The sequence below is a fragment of the Falco cherrug genome, chromosome 18 (genome assembly GCF_023634085.1).
Source record: "Falco cherrug isolate bFalChe1 chromosome 18, bFalChe1.pri, whole genome shotgun sequence".
Lineage (NCBI taxonomy): Eukaryota > Metazoa > Chordata > Aves > Falconiformes > Falconidae > Falco > Falco cherrug.
Window position 1 is genome coordinate 4,799,980 of NC_073714.1, and position 14,092 is coordinate 4,814,071.

Sequence of the window (14,092 nt, forward strand, 5' to 3'; positions counted from 1 at the left end):
GTCTTTATGATAGCACAGCTACAAATAAGTTGGCTGTTCATCTGCCGTGAAATGATTTTTTAAATTTGTATCCATTATCTGAGTAGGAAGAGGCACTGCTGCTCTTGTTTATTGTGCTAGCCAAAAAAGCTTCCAGTAAGACAGAGATTATTGAAAAGGATAGCTGGATGCTGTCTGGTTTTGCTAACTCTGTTGAGCTAGTTTGCAACATCACTGCCAACTTCTTAAGGATGTTTGTTGGCCTCATCTTCTTTCTACTGATTAGTTGGATATAATGGTCTTGCCTGAAGCGCCAGATAAAAGGATATAGATTCGGTTAATGACTGGCGTTCAATTTGGTTCTGACTCCCTAGCAGGAAAACTCGAGATACTATAGGAAACCAACTAGTATTTTCTTCCGTGCTTTCCAAACTTTGGCTTCGGTATTCGGTGAAACAGCAGATGACACAAACCTTCCCGTGGCATTCCAGCTGAAGTCAAGGCTGGCAGATACTCGCGTGTTTTACCAAGCTCACGCCTAAAGCGTGTCTGCTGTGTGTCATAGGGCAAAGCCTGGGAGGGTGGGGGTGGGGGTCAGCCATAATTTCCGAGCAAAACGGAGCTGTTTCTCAGCCGGTCCTACTCACGTGAGTAGTTGCAGTCTATGCTTGGAATGAAGACAGCTCTTCTGTTACTCACTGCTGCTCGTGGAAAATACTTAGAAAGCTTTTAGCTCCCGTTGTAGTATCTTTAGAATGCCTGTGTGTGAATTCCCAGTCCTAACTATACATATGGCATATCTGAATATGTTATAAACTCAGTTTTCAGTAAAAAAGTGCTTTACCAAATAAAACCGTTAGTTAATAAAAATATGCTTTGAAATGCCAACTTTACCATTTGGTATCAGACAGTGCTGCGCTATCTCTTAGTAACTGGAAAGTACGTCTGTCGGAAAGCAGATGTAAGTTGTTCAGCCTAGCGCTGTTATTTGCACTCATTGAAAGGTTGGAAGTAAAGATCACAAAGCGAACATTTAAATGCCTTCAAATTTAATCGTAAAAGAAGTCTTCAACAAATTATTTGACCTTTAACAAAAGTTTTTCAATATTTCTGAAAAATAGGATGATAGTCTCTTCCATTTAATTGCTGCTTGCACACAGATGAGCTTTTGTTTTATTCTTACTACTTATGATTGCATTTGAATAATTGTCCTCCGTTGGATGTGTGTGTATGTAGGCTTCTCCTTTGAAGGTAAAGCAAAATCAGTGAGGCAACTCTAACTAATTCTACAGTAGTGATCATCTTAAATTGTAAGTGTAGAAAACCTCTTATTGGTAATTTACTTAATGGTAGGCTAGTGTACGCTCATCTATCTAAAATGTAAATAAAAATATCAACAGTTTGATTTCATTTCCTGCAAAACATTGATCCAAACATTGCATTTTAATCTCATTTTAAAAGATGCATGTCTTGATCCCACAATGAATTCCTCTTACAAACCTGAGAAGGAGTACGTACATCAGTGTTGGTTTGTTGCAGGTTAGTGAGCACTGCACAGTGCAAGACGTTTATGGAGCTGCGAGCACAAGAAGGGGTTACCAGCCATTAAGCACAGAACTGATTAAGAGAAATGATAGAGGCTGATAGCTGAGCTGTGAAACGGGTAGCTTTGTGAAGGTGGGGAAATAGCTCAGAAACTTGTGTACAAGCACCGGCCTTGTGCAGCAAAGCAGGAAGGAGATTTAACTTCACCCCTAGTGCCACATTTTAATTTCCACAGTATGTTGTTCCTCAGGATCCTCTGGAGTACTTTGGGACCTCCCAGCTCTTCTGATTATATGAGAAGATGCTAAACCCCAGCTGGAGCTGTTCATTTATTTTGCTGCTGCTAACAATGAGACGTAACAATGCTTGTCTGTATTATTTATAGAAAGAGCTCTCACAACGGCTCGTATGGGACCAGCAGATGCTTGCAACCGCTGTGTAAAGCACTGAATGCCCACAGCTCTCCTGGGTCACTCGGTATTGATCAGCTAATACCACGCTGTGAACAGCTGGTTGTGCTAGATTAGAAGTGTGACCTGCGAGGGTTAGATTCTAATAAACTAGCGGAGCCACAAGCTGTAGAGACCGAATGATTCATATCCTCTGAGCTTTCACAGAACAAATACTGTCACCCGAAGAGCACGCAAAACCAACAAAGAGGTTTTCTTTGGAGGCAAAGAGGCATCTGCTGTAATTAGATTGGGACACAGATGGGATGCATTGTATCCAGGTTAACTGTCCCTCGTTACAATATAAGTTGTTCTCTCTAAATCCAGGTAAGCTGTCTTCTGGTGCTAAATATTCAAAGCCTCATACAAAGCTTGCCCCTTTGTTTTGCTGGCTTCCTAGGGGTTATACGGTCCCACAAGCGTGCAGTTTTAAAATAAGCAGTACTCACCCTTGTAGCATGTGACCAGAGAGGCTGTGGTGGTCATCTTGGAGAGTAAGATGAAGAACAGAAAGACGTCTTGCAGAGAGAGAGCGTGCCAGTCTGGACAGAACAGTGACCCATGCAGATTCACAATATACCATTATTTGAGATGTGCTGTCTCTGCGTTAGATATTTTAACAACAAATGAAAAGGACTCCTTGCTCTGGTGAGACTGAAACAAATAGACAAGGGAGAAGTTAACGCAGGCTCCTGTTATATTCCCCAGTCTTCCGGATGGTCTGCAGCAGTAGGAGTTGCACCCGCTTTTTGCTATACTTTGTTGACAGTACCTGTAAATGGGGGGAAAACCATTGATGTAAACTCACTTCATCACTTCCATCTGTATCTCTGTACAGCTTTTTAAGAATATGTCATTTAACTGCTCCATCCCTCCCAGGGCAAATGCAACATTTCTTCCCTTCTACAAATTATTTGGCAGGGCTAAATGTAAACATATGAAGGTGCTTTAATCATCTTCGCTGAGACATCCTACAGCTTGTCCGACTCTTGAGAGTTGTAGGAAGCCCATTTCAGAAACAATAATAGAACCAATTAATTTGCAGTTTATTCCTGTTGCTCTTTGGGAACTGCGGTGTGTGGAAGAGGCACTGCCTCATACAGAAAACTGGCAGGGAAATTATTCTTGTTGTTTAGAAGAAATTGTCAATTAGATAAATATGAAAGCTTGAGAAATCCCTTAGAAGGTTCAAAACTAGTTGGTTACCTCACTTTGTTCTACCTCTGCGCTTTGGCATGACTTCTGTTTCATCATTTCAGAGTCATGGCTTAAATGGAGGAAGAATGAACCTGAAAATGGAATCCTTTATCTACAGACTTAAGCAGTGTTGAGAAATCCTTCCAATTGCAAAAGAAATAAATGGAAGGTCTTCTTTGCTGCAAAAAAACCCAACAAAAACAAACAAACAAAAAAGCAAACTTCACAGACGGTAGGAGAGAGCCGGCAGTAATTTATTCCAATAGTATTTGAGGAGGCACATGTTTATGGCAAAGTAACTTCAAGCCAGCACAAAAGATAATCATAGGAGCTATTTTAGTCTCCAGTATTTCACAATCTACATCACAGCATGACACATTAATATATCTTAAGTTGTAAACTGTCCTCAAAGTTCCTCGCCCTCTGCTTCTCTCAAGCCCCTGAGCAGAAGCTTTGAATGAAATCGTTGAGTCTGCTGTCAGGGATTGTATGAGGTGAAAGAACGGAACAGAGCTTTACTTGAAGGAGCAGAAGAAAGAGCTATTGAAGAGATACTGGTGCCACACCAAAGCCTTTTAGTAGGAAGAGGTTTAAGTAAACATAAATGCACTTTACAGTTCCTTAATGCTGCCAGCATGAGAAGCAGACCTTCTTCATTGTACAGTGTCTTCAAAGGTTTTGATATAAGAAGTGGAAAAGCTGCACGGAGAGATGGAGTGCATGCAACAGAGAAAAACAAGTCAACTCTTTTTTCCCCTACTCCTTCAAACAAACATCGCTCATCCATTCTGATCTAATTTCCCATTTTCTTTTGCCTTAGGCTGCGGTATGTCGCTTCCCTCGCCACCTCCAAGCCCTTCTAGGCCGGCCTAATTTGTTTTTTTTTGAGTCTGACCCGAAACATGCCAAAGCCAACATCCTTTCCCATTGACTTCAGCAACTGCCACATGAGGTCCTTAAAATACCATCCTGGTCTCAGTTCTGCTGGTGTTACTTTGACGGAAACTCATTGACTGCGGCGGAGTTTTGATAGTTATGTTGTTGTAGGAGAACAACTAAATCCAAGGCATCGGTGACAAATGATGAAACTGAAAAAATAAACTTTGGTGTTAAGGTCCACTTCAGCTGGGGGTTGTGCAAATATTCTCACAAAAAGCAAAGCATAAGGGGAAGAAGGAAAATAAACTATCGAGCGGTTGTCCCAGCGCTTTCAGGCACTGGTTCCCGTGATTCCATGAACAGAGGACTGAAAATATTTACTAATCCTTTCTCAAAATACTTACCCATATTCAGCTGTGGTTCTTAAAGAGAACACTCACTGGCATGTAATCTCTCCTGTGGAGGAAATCAACTCCTTATGTCGCCAACAGGTATTTTATTTTGCCTTCATGGATTCTGTGTCAGCATGAAGGCATGTCTTATCTGCAGAAATTCCCAGGAGAAGTTAGTGACACAAACAGCGGGAGTTGGAGCAGCGGCAAGAGCAGGGGAGCAGCGTGCTCTTCCCATGTTCTCTTGGTGGTTCTGATGACAAGTCTTTGGCATCACAGGACGCTCACTGGAGCCAAAAGACCATGGGCAAAATTCACTGTTTCTATTTTTGTGATTTGTGTGCTGGGTTTTTTTGTTAGTTTTTGGTTGGTTGTGTTTTTTTTTTGTGGTGGTTTTTTAATTTTTTTTTTTTTTAAATTCATGCTCCTTTTTCTGATGGTGCAAAGCTGCAGCGCCTTTGTAGTCAGATCTTTCCTTGTTGGCTTTCCAGAATATTACATTACTCGCCCAGCTCGAAGTGCTTTCGAGGATGTGAACTACGTTATTTACCATAAAACGAGAGGAACGGTATATGTAACACCCCCATTCCCCTTGGCATCAAGGGAACCATAGATTAATGATGAGTCCTGCTGGCTGCTTGACAGTAAAACCCTCAAGAATGAACTTCTTCAATAAATTACTGAAATGTGAAAATAATTCAGTACAATCTAGGAATGCCTTGGCATTGCAATGTAAGATTTAACAGCAATTCCTTGTGCTTTCTGTTCTCTGGATGAGAGGTGCTTTATAAATATAAGAGGACCTTTATTTCACAAGAGCTCCGATGGATGGCTGCAAAGCACCTCCGAGACTGGTGGGCTCTGGCTGCATGTTTCTTTGCCTTCTGTGGGGAACACTTTTCCAGAGATGCCCCTGTTACCAGTTTCACAATTATTGCTGCTCTCATAAAACTCTTTCCGTTGCATTGATTCATCTGATTGTAGAGCTACCGCTTCAAACCCGGTTTTGCGAAAACCTCTGGTTGAAATATTCAGATCTGCTTCGTGGTGGATGTGCCGGGTGGCTGGGGTGGCACCACTGGGGGAAGAACATTTTCTCTCCATGGTGGAGGGATGACAGGCAGGAGACATCGAGTGGAAACCAGATCTCTGTCCTGGTTTCAGCTGGGACAGAGTTCATTTTTTTTGTGTAGCTGGTGCAGTGCTGTGTTTTGGATTTGGTGTGAGAACAATGTGGATAGCACACTGGTGGTTTTAGTTGTTGCTGGTAAATGTTTTTAGTAAATCAAGGATTTTTTGGTTTCTTGGGCCCTGCCAGCCAGAGGGCTGAAGAGGTACAGGAAATTGGGAGGGGACACAGCCAGGACAGGTGACCCAAAGGGCTATTCCATACCATGGGACATCATGCTGAGCATATAAACTGGGGGAAGAAGGAGGAAAGGGGGGGACGTCTGGCATTATGGCGTTTGTCTTCCCAAGTAACCGTTACGTGTGATGGAGCCCTGCTGCCCTGGGGATGGCTGAGCTCACCTGCCCATGGGATGTAGTGAATGAATTCCTTCCTTCGCTTTGCTTGCGTGCGCGGCTTTCGCTTTACCTATTAAACTGTTCTTATCTCAGCCCTTGAGTTTTACATTCCGATTCTTCTCCCCGTCCCTCTGGGTGAGGGGGAGTGAGTGAGCGGCTGCGTGGCGCTTGGTTGCCAGCCGGGGTTAAACCACAACAATTTCCATCCCATGGAGGAGCAGCATGCAAAAACAGCCAAGGGGGGCAACCAGTGCACTTAGTCTGTGTTTAGGTGCTTAACTGGACAGAGTGACAGAGGCCTTTAAAGACGTAGATCAGCACTGTGGAGATACTGAAGAGCACCTTGGCATACGAGGTGCCTAATTCCTGTTCATCTCAAGGCATTAAACACCTCTGGTGACTCCTCTCCTTTGCAAGTACGCACTCCCAGGTTCCAAACACACCCTCTACTCTATTTGTCTTAGTTTTAGTGATTTGTTTCCCTGCGTATGCTTACCGCCTCTGTCATCATCCGTGGTGGCCAGGTGTGCTGCTCTGGGGAGGCTAGTAGTGTGTGCAACGTGAATGCTAAAGCAAATTAATAAATTAGCAACAACTGACAGAGAAAGATGCAGGTATGCAGGACGGCACTAGTAGCGGCTTTTATTTGCTTTCCAAATATATTTGCACGAAAGTGTTTTGCCAGGAAAGACAATAAAAAGAGAATGTTAAATATGGGGTGCATTTCTACATTGGGCTAATACCTTCATAAGGACGTGGGTCACGCAGGCAACAGAAGCAGTCCACGAAGATGTCTGAGCTGAAGCATCTGCTGTGAATAGCAAGGCCCTAATGCCGTGGCTGCAGTCAGTGGTTTCTCAGCAGCCAGTTGCCAGGGCTGACTTATTGGAGGAATGGGTTATAAATATATGATTTCAAAGCAGCTACAGTCCTAAGAACCAAAGCCTGTACACTGTCATTTGAAAAGAGATAAGGGAGCTACACAGACCTGCTTGTTCCCCACAAGCAGCAACCTCTGGGGTCAGAGTGTAGCCTTTCCCATGTTATACAGCTGGCCAAAGGAACAGCGTGGCAATTAACGGATTCGTCCTGGTTATGTATGCAAAGGACCGAGAAAAGCACACCAAGGACACATTAAAGTAATGTGTCCATCTACCAATGCAGCTTTTTTTTTCCTTGCGATAGATTTCCCTGTTCAATTCCAGGTAATCTGAGCAATAGGATGCTTGAATCCTTTGGGAATTGTGAATACAAGCCACTTGACAGCCTCATTATTTACTTATGCTGGAAGAGGTCTGCTGTTCTTTTAATATGTGTAACATTTCGTACATCTCTGTGCAGCAGGGGTTTTTTTGTTGTTTGGTTTTGGGTTTTTTTTGGTTTTGTGTGTTTTGTTTGGGTTTTTTTTGTAGCAGGGATTTAACCTTGGATCTTTCAATTTAAAGAGCAATCCTTATGTCTGCAGTAAGGGACTGAGCTGTTAGTTTATACCAGCTCAAAGATTTCAGTCACTAGAGGGTGACAGGATCACAAGTACAGACTGCCCGCCTAACAGCACTCCTGGTCCAAACTCAGCTATTGAATTAGCAGGAGGTTGCGAGAAATTTTCACATCGTTGCATTAACGAAACAATTTCATTGACAGTGACTGAGCCAATCTGTTCAGCCCTGACAGTGAGAAATCTCTTCTCTGCCTGCAAGGGCCATTTGTATAATTATAGACATGTCAATGAAATGAAGTAATGACTGAATCAGTGTCAGTGTACTAAACCATAGCCCATTTCCTCCATCTACATGAAGTATCTTCTTGTATCAACATCCTTTACATTGGTATCTTTTAGTTCTCAGATCTCCTGACTTATTCACAGAGGGTTAAAATTCTTGGTTTTCAAATAAAACCCAACCTCAACCCCCATTTTTCCACCTGTTACAGAAAGATAACCCCTCCGCCCCAGCTGAGAATATTGTTGACTGACCCACCTTTGCCAGGCTCCAGGACAGCAGAGGGATGGGGAGATGAGAACTCACCTCTCCCAAAGCACGTGGTAGGTGTCCGGTACTTGTACGCTCATATATATCCTATAAGTCTTCATTTCTGCAGGCAAAGAGCCAGTGGACCAAGAGAATTACTATTCTTAGATTCAACCAGTGTGCAAGGTTTAAAGTACTTGGAATAAACAAATCCTGTAAAACTCTGGCTTTTTGAGAGAAAGCTTTGTAAATAGCCATCTTCTACTCGCCTTCCTTTAGATACCTGTGCCATACTGATAACGTGTGTTGCCAAGACTGAAAAGCCCTTGTTATGACAAACCAGGCAGAATTCTCGTGTTTTTCTTATAAGACCTAGCAATGGACGCTGGTTTGATTTGGTGTCTCTGGTTTATACCATAATGAAAATAACTGCATGACCAGTGTAACAACTGTCACAGTAATGCTCCAGTTACTGTCGAGCTCTCAACTATTGTCACTGCTGGGTTTTAGAAGCAGACACGGTACAGTCAGTAATAATTTGTAAGACAAGGTGTTTGATTCTCAGCATACGGTAGTCAATGGAAAGCTTCCCAACTACTTCATTAGGTCTGATTGAGTCTCTTTCCATCACCATTTGAACACAGCTTTTGAAAAATATACCGAACAAGCACTGCAGTTTACTCTTTGTGCTTAATCCTGGGCTAGCGTTGGGTTTCGCATCCAACTTGGCTGCAGTTCAAACTGCTGGTGGGATCTTCCTATACATCACCAAAAATGAGGTGGTGCTTTCAAACTGACTTTGCACAACAGATTATTTTATTTTTAGCAAGATCAGAGTAAGTCCAAAGTGCAAATTAACCCCGTTTCTGTAGCTCTGATAAATGAAAAGGGTATCTCGCAAATGCCAGTGCCTCCTTTCTAAGAACCGAGTTATGGTGGGTTAAGACAAGGTGCTCTCACCTGTCCTTAAAACATTAACCTGCTGGCTACTTCCTAAGCTTTCTTTAGAAGGAGGATGCATCATTTCCCCCCTGCTAGCTACTGAAGGTGTTGGCTGCTCTTGGAAACTTCATCACTGTTGTTTGTAGGAAAAAGCAAAAAGTTATTAGCAGGTTTAGTGGAAGGAAAAGAATGTAAGAAGCTGAAAATGGATAGCCAGTACTAAAGATGAGAATAAAACTAGGTTGGGTGGCTTAAATGATTGAACTGGGTGATGTAACGGTAGATGTAGAAGAGGACAGTGAACTTCAGCCTGTACAAAACCATCGAGGGGTGAGTGCCATCCAGCACAGCTGAGAATTTTCTACCATTCCTTTTGCTGTACCTCACATAGGAGGAAAGCACACAAATGGTGATGGCGCACTTTTTACAACGCTGTTGTGCCAACGGGTGGATAATCAAGTAGGCCATCTAAGAAGTGACATGTAAGAGATTTATGCGAATGTAGTAGCTGTTCCTAGTCGAGGAAGGAGAAAGAAATATTCATGACCCATCGGGGGACTTCAGAGGATAATTTTATGCCTCATCACAAAAAATCACCAAGGCCATTTAGGAGGATTGAGGGAAAAGAGGCAGGCGTTTGAGAAATGAACGTTCTGTATTATAATAATGAGGGTTTGTTGGGTTTTGGGCTTTTTTTAATAAATGAAACAAGCAACGGAAGTTCAAAACTCAAGAGCTTAAGGGAAGACTTCTTTTCTTCCAGCAACAGGGTTTCCCTAACTGACCATGGCTCTCCCTCACCATGTACCCTTACTTTGCCCTGTGGTGTACATGCTCGCTGTTGCAGGTTTGGGCAGTGTACTGACTGACTGCTCATGGCAGTTTGTAAGGTCCTGCTGAGTGGCTGGGTGTTAAATCCACCACCGTGCTAAAGACAAGCAGAAGTGCTCTGTACTTTACGCTTCAAAGTGAGTGGTTGGCCTTGCCTTTGCTGCTGTATAGTCTGTCTGCTCCAAGGGTGACTTCTACCCTGAGAAAACGGCACACAAGGGGTGGGAAACAAATTCCTCTGGGTTTCAATTTTAACATCTCCGTACCTAGAAACAGGATTTTTGCAGCTTCTCTTGGGTCTATTTCTGATCAGCTGCTGTGAGAGCTTGTGCATAGCCTGACCAGGTGCCACCTCATGCCAGAAAACAGCCCAGAAACACAAACCTCAGTGTCCTGTTAGATTTTCTAGTACCCTCTTAGCAGCTGTATCCTAAACGGGGGTGTTTAATGTTTGGAATGAAAAAAAAATTCAAACAAATCTCCGATTTCCTCGTTTCTCTCTCTCTCTGTTTATACTGTTCTACTATGTGCGAAGAAGAGCTGTTGGCAGAGTTTGGAGATTACAAACGCTCTGATTGACTACAAACGAGGCACAGGGTGGCATTCACAAGACTTAAATAAAATTCTTCATTAGTGACACCAAGAGCGTTTAAGCAAAACAGTCAGTAATACCCCAAAGGCCTGCAAGGAGCAAAGCATTGGTATTTATATCTCAAAGTCTCTCCAAATTCAGGAACAGACCTAACTTACTGCATTGTGCCCACGGGTGTAGCATATTCCACTCTCTTTAGTGTCTGCATCTCTCTTTAGCAAGTTCAAAAGGAGTGAGACAGAACTCTGTTCTGGCTGATGCATTGTGGAAACCCCATAGATCTGCTACACAAAAGTGAGGTGATCCTCTTTTACTGAGCTTAGCCTCAGCCTTTTGCAGCTGATCTGGTGGAACATGCTAAAACAAAGTAGGAATCTTAGAAATTGCTGGAAAGGCAACCCACTTGGATGAAACAAAAGAAATACAGAGTTTAGCAGCACAGGCAGCCAAATTCTAAAGAACCTGAATTCATTGAAATGTATGCAATTGGTTTCAGTGGGAGCAGAAGTTGGCTCAAAATAGACTTGATTAATTAACAATAATGATATTTTGGCAGACTCCTCCTAAGCCACAGAGGAGCAGTCTCTGCAATTACCATTGCAAAATCATCATAAATATTTGGCTGCATTTGCTATATTAAATAAAAAGTCTATAGAAAGCTAATGGATTGAGTGAACTCTTTATGCAGAAGAGGGCCCATGATTAAGCACCAGAGTGCCATGGAGAAGAAACATGACTTCGCAGAAGTCCATGGCAAAATTCCCACAGACTTCAGTAGGATGAGAATTCACTTAGTACGACTGTCTGTGAAGGTGGGAACATTTGCCTAATGCTAGCTTTGTGCCAGCACGCTATCAGCTCTCTGAACAAATTGGCATCTGTTCCAGCTTGCCCAGACCTTTGGCTGAAAGCATCTGCTACCTTCCGAAGCAAATTCCCAAATCCCTCCTGCCCTGGGTTGGATTGAAATTCCGTGAGTGCGTGAGTCAGAGCTTTAACTTGCAGCCTGGGGAAACAACGTGATAAAAAGGAAAACGAAGTGACAGAAGAGGACAAAACTTCCAGCTCCTCTAAGGAAGTTTCTAGTTTCCTTAATACTATAAACCATTCCTGGGCTAAGAATCAAACACCCGGTTAGTAGCTAATTAGGCGTGTATCTTGTGATTTACTGCGGTCCCTAGAACGAACGTACTGATGTTGTTTCATTGAACAGGTAGAGGCTGACGCTTTTAACCCGGATAAAGCAGAACTTCTCACTTTACTGCCCTCAGCCCAGCCAGTCCCAAGAGAAGGAGAGCCAAAACATCCTAGCCACATGTAGTAGGAATGGCCAGGAGCACCTCACCCTGCTGGTTCCCAAAATCCAGGTTAGCTCCCCTGCCAGAGCCTCCTACGGCTGCGCGCCGCTCCGTGTCTGGCTCGTCTTTTGCAGCAATAATTTGGTGGGATGGATGATGCTGTTACTCTGCATTGCTAAGATGAAGTCTCATTTATTTCCTATCTCATTGGTATCAAGGGATAATTGAAACACAGTCTTACCATTTGGCTCTTTATAAATAACAGGCAGTAAGCGTGGAGAGTTTTGTCTTTTGGATTATACTTAGGCTCATCTCTGAACTATGTTATATTAACCGCGGTTTATTACCTTTCCAGTGTATTGTAACTGCACTGGTGGGAAACTGCCAGCTATATTGTTCACTGATTGGCACGTGATTTTCTACTGTGTAATTAAATCAGGGAAAATGGGAGAGACTCAAATGTTCCCAAGACCAGCATCTTCAAAATGCTCCTGGAATTCCTTTTAGCTAACCATAACCTGCTGACCGCTGTGCTCCTCGCTGATATTTTAACTGACTTTCAGGAACAATGCACTGTTAATTAATATTTTGTCTAAAGCATTAGCATGTTTGATGGCGTGACTTGTTTACTGCTGGATTATGGCAAAAGGTGTGGAAGAGAACCCTGTGACAAGACAAAATTCCTCATCGTGCCACTTGGGGTAGGGGCGGGAAGCAAAAAAAGAGGGGGTAAGAAATCAAAGAAATTTAGAGGCCGCTAATAAAGAAAAGCCTGCAGCCTTTTTGGAGGCTGCAAAGGGCTTTAAGAGGAGAAAGGGGGCTTTAAGAGAAGAAAGGATGTTGGTGTGGCTGGTGGTGATGTTATTTTTGGTTTGCATTTGGGGACAGCAATGCCTTACTCACGGTTACTGCTGTCCTATGTGATAAAAGAACTCTCCGTATTATCCTTCAGCGGAGTTTTACTGTCCGGTACAAATTATAACTAAACTTGCTGAGACAAGCAGCCGAAGAGGAGGAGAGAAAGAAGGAAGAGCTGCCTGCTGTTATTAAAAAACTCTTTGTTAAAAGTAGGATTGATCCTCTCCCTCTGAAACTCTACACATAACTTTCTCAAACTCCCAATGCAAATGTTTATGCTATTAATATACCTTCCTGTAACATAAACTACCACGCTGTGGCAGCCGGAGACAATGAAAAGCTGTGAACAGCGTCGTGTGGACCCAGACATTACACCAAACTAATCGCTGGTGGCTGCAATGCAAGCCCTGCCGTTAATTATCCCCAGCATTATTTTTTGACCTCTGTTGACCGAAAGGTTGCAATAAACCCTGCCCTGGCCTTGTGGTCTGATGGAAGGGGAAAGGCTTTTTGAGACTGGTTCTTCAGCTGGAGACAGAACTGTGGGAGTGCCTCATGCACTGGGATACCCTCACTGGTAGGCACTGAACCAAAGGACATTTCACCTTGTGCCCACCTGGCCTCTGGCTGCTAAGGATGAAAAGTGGGGTAGCGCACGCTTTTCAGCCATGTCGGACATGCAGGTCCTGGGTGGATTTCCAGCATCGTACAAGGAAGCAGAGCTCCAAAGCCAGAAATGCTGCACCCTGATCTTCTAACAGGGTTCTCAGACGTGAACACGTACAAGATGCATGGAGCCAAGCTGCTCCAAAGCGGATGGCAACAGTGCGGCTTTACGCTCTGCCGTTCATGGATGTTCTCCCTCACTGCCAGGTCCCACAAGAGGCCACCAAAGCAAGAGCAGACCTCAACGATGTTACAAAGCCAGAGGCAAGTCCGGTCTGTAGTTTATGAACCCCTCATGCACTACTCTAACGGGCTCTGTGAAACTAAGCCCATGCTTTAGAAGAAAGAATCGATTAAATTATGCTAATAGTGCTCTGAGACTTCACAAAAACGCATATCGAGGAGGATAACATCATCAAGATAATCTTGGTTACCATGGTTATTCTGTTCTATCTACCCAAGAACGATGAAGACTTCCTAGCAAATCCTGCTGGGACAGTAAGGATTTGATACCTGCATTTATACAGCTAAGCCGTTCTCTCAGCATATAGACCTTATGCGTACGCTCTCGTCGTGGTGGTGTGTCTTGCTTCTGGATTCTAAAATGAGCAAGTTCCTATTAACAGTGGGAACTGAGCGTGATTGGCTAGAGAATTGGAGATGTTCCAGTTGTGCTAATAATACTTTTTGCTTGGAGACAATAACAATCCAGTTATGTTAATTTTTTGCCTGGCGCGTACAGTGTGTGATGTACAATAATGTCCATAAGTGTTTTTATGAGTGCTTAATGCACACACTTAAATTTTGCAAAGCAGCTGTCAGAATTAAACGCATAACAAATCAGATGGTTAATCAGCGTGTGAATACGTAAGGAACTGTGTCTGCAAACCAGGCATGCTATTTTTACAACCCTGGGGAGGTCTGCCACCAGATGGCCTTTTTTTTGAGCTATGAGTATTCCTCAAGA